Here is a 7,254-nt window from a genome sequence, read left to right on the forward strand (position 1 = left end):
GGCCGGGTTGGGGCCGTTGCATGTCCCGGGACAGGCAGGCGATGACCACCGCGTGTCCCAGGACGGGCAGGCGGGGCCCGCCGCAGGTGCCAGGCCAGGCGTGTCCTGGGACGGGTGGGCGATGTCCGCCACGTGTCTCGGGACAGGCGGGCGATGTCTACCACATGTTCCGGTATGGGCGGGCCGGGCCCACTGCGAGTCCCGGGAAGGGAGGGCGATTTCCACTGTGTGTCCGGGGACAGGCGGGCCCAGCCCGTCGTGGGGCCCAGGACAGGCCGGCCCAGCCCATCATGGGGCCCATGACGGGCGGGCGACGTCCACCGCGGGTCCAGGGACAGGCAGATGATGTCTGCCTCGGGTCCCGGGACGGGCAGGCTAGGCCCGTCATGGGTCCTGCGACACGTGGTGATGTCCTCCACGTGTCCCAGGACGGGCGGGTCAGCCTCGCCATGGGTCCCAGGATACGTGTCGATGTCCGCCATGTATCCTGGTACGGGCAGGGCCTGGCCTGCCACGGGTCCTGGGACGGGTGGGTGATGTCTACCATGTGTCCCGGGAATGGCAGGTGATGTCTGCCACAGGTCCCTAGATGGTAGGGCCCAGCACACCAGGGGTCCCTGGATGGCTGGGCCTGGCATGCCACAGGTCCCAGGGCAGGCTGTCGATGTCCGGGACGGGTGGGCAATGTTTGCCACAGGTCCTGGGACGGGCGGGCCTGGCCCACCACGGGTCCTGAGACGGGCGGGCGACGTCCACCACTGGTCCCGGGACGGGCAGGACAAGCCTGCCACAGGTCTTGGGACCTGCGGGCTGGGACCCCCACTGGTCCCAGGACAGTTGGGCGATACCTGCCACGGGTCCCAGGATGGGCAGGTGATGTCTACCACGTGTCATGGGATGGGCAGGCTGCGGCCTCCGAGGGTCCTAGGATGGGTGGGCGATTACCGCCACGTGTCTTGGGACGGGCGGGCTTGGCCCGCCACAGATCCTGGGACGGTTGAGCAATGTCCACCATGTGACCCGGGATGGGTGGGCTGGGCCCGCCGCGGGTCCCAGGATGGGGGTGCGATGTCAGCCGCTTGTCCCGGGATGGGCAGGCTGGGCCTGCCGCGTTTCCCAGGACTGACTAACAATGTCCGGCATGTGTCTCGGGACGGGCGGGCCCAGCCCGCTGCGAGTCCCGGGACAGGCAGGCAATGTCCGCCGCGGGTCCTGGGACGGGCAGGCGATGTCCGCTGCGGGTCCCAGGACGGGCGAACCGGGCCTGCCACAAGTCCCAGGACACGGGGCGATGTCCTCCACATGTCCCAGGACGGGCGGGTCAGGCCCTCCACTGGTCCTGGGACACATGTCGGTGTCAGCCACGTGTCCTGGTACTGGCGGGCTTGGCCTGTCATGGGTCCTGGGACGGGCGGCTGATGTCCGCCATGTGTCCCAGGATGGACTCGACACTCAATGACGCCCCCCAACAAGTGTCTCAAGGACAAGGGGTCGCCCCCAGCCTCGAAGATATTGTCATCCAATAATTATTCCATAATCATTGTCTTGGTGGGGGGGGGGGAATATTTGTAAGGACAATGCTTTTCCCTATTTTTTATTGTGTCCAATCATCAAATCGCGTTGTTCCTTTTGCCATTCTATAGAGCGTTCCACGGCCTTTCCGCCGATGTATAACACATAATTTCATTGTTTGTACGCCTTATTATGTTTAAATGTATGTCTGTAAGAAAACACAAATCCACTGTCTCAGAGTCATTTCTGCTCTTGGTGCGAGTCTGTACTAATTATATGTCCACACCTGTCTATGTCAACCCAGTTCGTCTGTAAATAAATTATCAGTACCCAGCTACATGTCTTAATCTCTGGTCCTCACAACTGGTGACCCCGGAGTTGGTGACAGCGGTTTAGGCCCAGCCTTTAACGGACTAATTACGGCCACTCACCTTCAGAGAACCTTTAGTAGACTCAATACAGCCTTTGTCACAATTTTTACATCCTATAGCTATATTGGTGAAAGCGGTCGTTCCCTGGACCAGAGGAAACGTGAACATGTTGCAGCTTGCCGTTTGGGCAACGTTTACAGCGCCATTGCCAAGCATACTTGGGATTCCGATCATGCCATCGACTTCAAGGGAGGAAAAGTTATTTATAAGAGTTCGGATAGGACCACTAGGAGAATTGTGGAAGGAGCTCTCATCACTTTGAATGACACCTTTGAGGGGAATACTGGAATACAGAACAATTTACTTTTGAGTGAAGAAATTTGCAAAAGGGCCAGAATAAAGAACTTCAGAAATGTGTACAGCCTCCTTCAATCTGATAATGTAAATAACCATCCTTCGTCCGTTCCAGAGTCTAATCTACAAACTACCTTTTTTGGTTAACGACCGTCAAGATGTCATTCAGGAAGAAGACCGGCGCTTTGTCCCGCCCCGAAGATCACAGAGAATTATGGAAAGGCAAACGACCCAATGACTTGTTCGCATTTTTTAACCTTGTTAATATTCTTTGTCTGTTTGTTTATGTTTATTTGGAATTTTTCACCAATACCATGTCTCATTTGCTTAGTGATCAAGTCCACAGGAGGATGGACGAAAGCTTTAATCTTTGTATATATTTCCATAAATATATTATATTTAGATAAAATAGGATATTACTGTGGATCCCTCTATTGATATATATACATATATAATATGTATATATATATAAAACCTAGATGGACAGAATAATGTTAATAAAAACCTCAATTGGAGCATTATACCATTATACACGAAGAATGGTACACGCACATTAGCTTTCCTATTCCAAACGGAGTAATTTCACATGCACTGTCATGTGTAAATATACCAATTCACCGTTTTTCTACACAAAAATACAATCTCTCTCTCTCTCTCAACTTATATCGAATGCAAAGCCTTAAACCTAAATGAAGGAACGAATGAAGAATTCCAGACCTTAGGGGCAAGATGTGAGAGAGAGAGAGAGAGAAGAGAGAGAGAGAATTCATTAGACAAAAGGGTAAATAAAGGAAAATCCCCGAATTTATTGCCATAAATGAGGTAAAAAAACCCGCAAGAGGAGAGAGAGAGAGCGGACAAAAAAGATACGGACTGCAAAACATCCCTAATGTTTTTACTAACTTGAGAGAGAGAGAGTGATTTCAGTAATTTATGACACTAAGAGACAAGACATAATTAAAAATCTTTCAGAATCGTTCCTGCTATATTTTGATAAATCAAATATCTCTCGTGGAATATAGAAAATCAACGAAAAATCGAGAGAGAGAGAGGAGAGTATATGAACTGGATACTTCACATATGGATTTCAGTTTGAAGAGAATGTGGCCTTACCTGGCCTTGGCAGGCGGGCGATTTCCACCGTGTGTCCGGGGACAGGCGGGCCCAGCCCGTCGTGGGGCCCGGGACAGGCCGGCCCAGCCCATCATGGGGCCCATGACGGGCGGGCGACGTCCACCGCGGGTCCAGGGACAGGCAGATGATGTCCGCCGCGGTTCCAGAGACAGGCAGGCTAGGCCCGCCACGGGTCCTGCGACACGTGGTGATGTCCTCCACGTGTCCCAGGGTGGGAGGGTCAGGCTCGCCATGGGTCCCAGGACACGTGTCGATGTCCGCCATGTATCCTGATACGGGCAGGGCCTGGCCTGCCACGGGTCCTGGGACGGGCGGGTGATGTCTACCATGTGTCCCGGGATGGGCAGGTGATGTCTGCCGCAGGTCCCAGATGGTTGGGCCCATCACACCACGGGTCCCTGGATGGTTGGGCCCGGCATGCCACGGGTCCCAGGTCAGGCTGTCGATGTCAAGGACAGGTGGGCAATGTCCGCCACAGGTCCCGGGACGGGCAGGCCTGGCCCACCATGGGTCCTGAGACGGGCGGGCGATGTCCGCCACAGGTCCCGGGATGGGCAGGACAAGCCTGCCACAGGTCTCGGGATCTGCGGGCTGGGACCCCCACGGGTCCCAGGATGGGCAGGCCAGGCCCGTCACGGATCGGCGGGGTCCGCCGGGCCCGTCATGGGGATTGGGACAGGCGTGTGATGTCTGCCCCGGGTCCCGGGACATGTCCCAGGACGGGCAGGTGATGTCTGCCACGTTTCATGGGATGGGCAGGCTGCGCCCTCCGAGGGTCCTGGGACGGGTGGGCGATGACCGCCACGTGTCTTGGGACGGGTGGGCTGGGCCTGCCACGGATCCCTGGATGGGTGGGCCGGGCCCGCCGCGGGTCCCAGGACGGGGGTGAGATGTCTGCTGCGTGTCCTAGGACAGGCGGGCTGGGCCCGCCACGTGTCCTGGGACGGGTGGGCCCAGCCCGCTGCGGGTCCCGGGACAGGCAGGCAATGTCCGCCACGGGTCCCGGGACGGGCGGGCGATGTCCGCTGCGGGTCCCAGGACGGGCGGACCGGGCCCACCACAGGTCCCAGGAATCGTGGCGATGTCCTCCACATGTCCCGGGACGGGCGGGTCAGGCCCTCCACGGGTCCTGGGACACATTTCGATGTCCGCCACGTGTCCTGGTACTGGCGGGCTGGGCCTGCCACGGGTCCTGGGACGGGTGGGTGATGTCTGCCATGTGTCCCGGGATGGGCAGGGATGTCCACCACGGATCCCTGGATGGGTGGTCGGTATCTGCCACAGGTCCCTGGATGGGTGGGCATACAACCAGTAATAAAAAATGGTCTAGTAAGTACTGCAGAAGAATACACATATCTAGGAGAATGGTACAAACAAAATGACTCCCGAGCGCCTCAGCGGCGTAGTTTGTATGGTATTAGCATCCCACCTTGGTGGTCGCGGGTTCGATTCTCGGCCATTCCATTGAGGAGTGTGAGCTGTGTATTTCTGGTGATAGAATTTCACTCTCGACATGGTTCGGAAGTCACGTAAAGCCGTTGGTCCTGTTGCTGAATAACCACTGGTTCCATGCAACGTAAAAGCACCATACAAAACAAACCAAAAGAAAATGACTCCCAGGAAGTAAATATTAAGAAAGCGAAATGAAAAGAAATTACGAGGATGTGGTACTAAAAGTGAGACAAAAGACGTATGAAACTGTTGTGGTCTCAACATTATTAGGAACTTGAGTATCATCACTGAAAACGACTGAAATTAACTCGAGGCAATGTATTACACTATAGGATCCAAGGAATTTATGAACAACTCAAGTACCGTAGGGGTTAGTGCCGTCGGTGCACCTCATGTGGAGCACGGTATGCGTTACTAAAGGTCCTGTGTGGCTTGAATTCGGCTCCCAGCTGCAACCTACTTTGTTCCTTTTACTGTACCTCCTTTCATATTCTCTTTCTGCCATCTTACTTTCCACCCTCTCCTAACGAGGCTTTCTTCCTGTTACACCTTTCAAACCTTACACTGTCAATTTCCTTTTCAGCTCTGAATGACCTCTTAGGTCCCAGTGCTTATCCTGTGGCGTAAATTCTATATTCAATTCATGAACAACCAAAGGACACATCAGGCTCGGTATATGGTATATGGCACGTGGCTTACAGAGAAGATTATATTAAAAAACACTTATGTAGTTCCACAGCATATGAAACTTGGATGAGAAAAAATTAGTAAAAGAGAGATTAGATGATCAACTGAGAGCTCCTATCGGGCAACCCTTGGGAAAATGCCACAGCAACCACAAGGAATAAATACAATAAGATATAGAAGGAACGAGGAAACACGAATAATAATAATAAAAAAACATTGAAAAGGGAAATAAAGATGAAAATCAATGTAGAGATTGAAAAGACTTTGGAAGAGACGAGAAAAGAAAGGAAGAAGCTGAGCTTATAGAAAGTTTCGATAAAAAATTCACATTTAAGAGAACTCGGAGCAAAGAATGCTTGCTTGCGTTCTGTAATGAACGCCAGACTGAATATGATGGACTTGAAGTTGAACGGGCAAATTTCCTGGCGGGAAAAGAAAGAAAGAAAGAAAAAACAAACAAAGGTGAATCGTGAGATCTCTGCCGTGATGAAGCATGCATTAACACCGACTTAAATTAAAAGAATAAAAGCTTATTTTTAGTAGCTATTAACGAAAACGTATTTTATTGTGTCTAATAGGCACGTAACAAAAGAATACGAGGAAAAGAAAGCAAATAGTGTTCGTTTCTTCTCCGTTAATATCTGGAGGCAAAATGATGATTCTTGTTCATTACTTCAGAGAAACAAAACTATACTTCCTCTTCATCAGAGCAGTCGTCCAAATTCCTCTCTTTTGTACAAAACGGCATAACAATATTTCTGTCCAGGCATCATAAGAGAATGACTGCCATAGGTTAACTGCATCGAGTTAGTTTGGTTCTTTGCACTATGATAGTGCATGGTCCTTTGGGCTTCTGTCTGGGCTCCTAAGTTGTAAATTACTGGTCATTCTACATGTCTGAAATCAAGGACTTCACCGATACCTTGAATTTGTAGCGAGTTTTCTTCTTTTTTTTTACTCATCATGACCTGCATGGCATTCAATTACCGCGTGGTCGGCAACAACGGTGATGGTGAGAGAGCTGCACTGGTGGAGCCACGCTGTCATGGTCTAGAGTCTAGACCTAGACCGTGGGTGGAGCTACATCGCTGAGATAAATGGGACCAAAGTATTTTCTCCAACAACCACAAGATTTCCATTATGAAAAGATTAGAGATCGTTGTGGTCTTTTTTTCCCCCAGTCTTCATGATCTACTCAAGGTCCAGAGAAATTTGGACTTTTCAATCTTGAAGCCTTTAGCTACCTGAGACAAATCGTAAACAGCTGCGAGGTTCCGAGAGGGGCATGTGGATCAAGGCCAGTCCGACACAGAGTATTTACAACAGAAACTCAGAAACTCTGAGCGTTTAGTCATCACAGAAGTATATTTGAATAATAGCTCTATGAAACGACGAAAGTATACGGAATAGATAACATAGGTCAAATTCTAAGAGAAATGCTTACCATCAAGCATGTTTCATATGCTTGATATATATGAATACATGTGGTAAACACAACATAGTACCTCCCTTGAGATAAGATCGAAACTGCACTAAAATCTCATGTAAAACTTAATGATCATTTAACTGCCCACGCGGAAAAATGTGTAGATCGTCCAGTAGGTGACTAAATTGGGCGTTCCTAATTGCAACCAAACAAACACTTGAGACTGTGGTAATTTCATCTGCTATAAAGCAGTATACGAAGCAGGTATTTTAAAAAAAAATGCAAGCTCATACATAGTTTGTATGCACACATGCAAAT

The sequence above is a fragment of the Macrobrachium nipponense genome, chromosome 3 (assembly GCF_015104395.2).
Source record: "Macrobrachium nipponense isolate FS-2020 chromosome 3, ASM1510439v2, whole genome shotgun sequence".
In the NCBI taxonomy this organism is placed as follows: Eukaryota; Metazoa; Arthropoda; class Malacostraca; order Decapoda; family Palaemonidae; genus Macrobrachium; species Macrobrachium nipponense.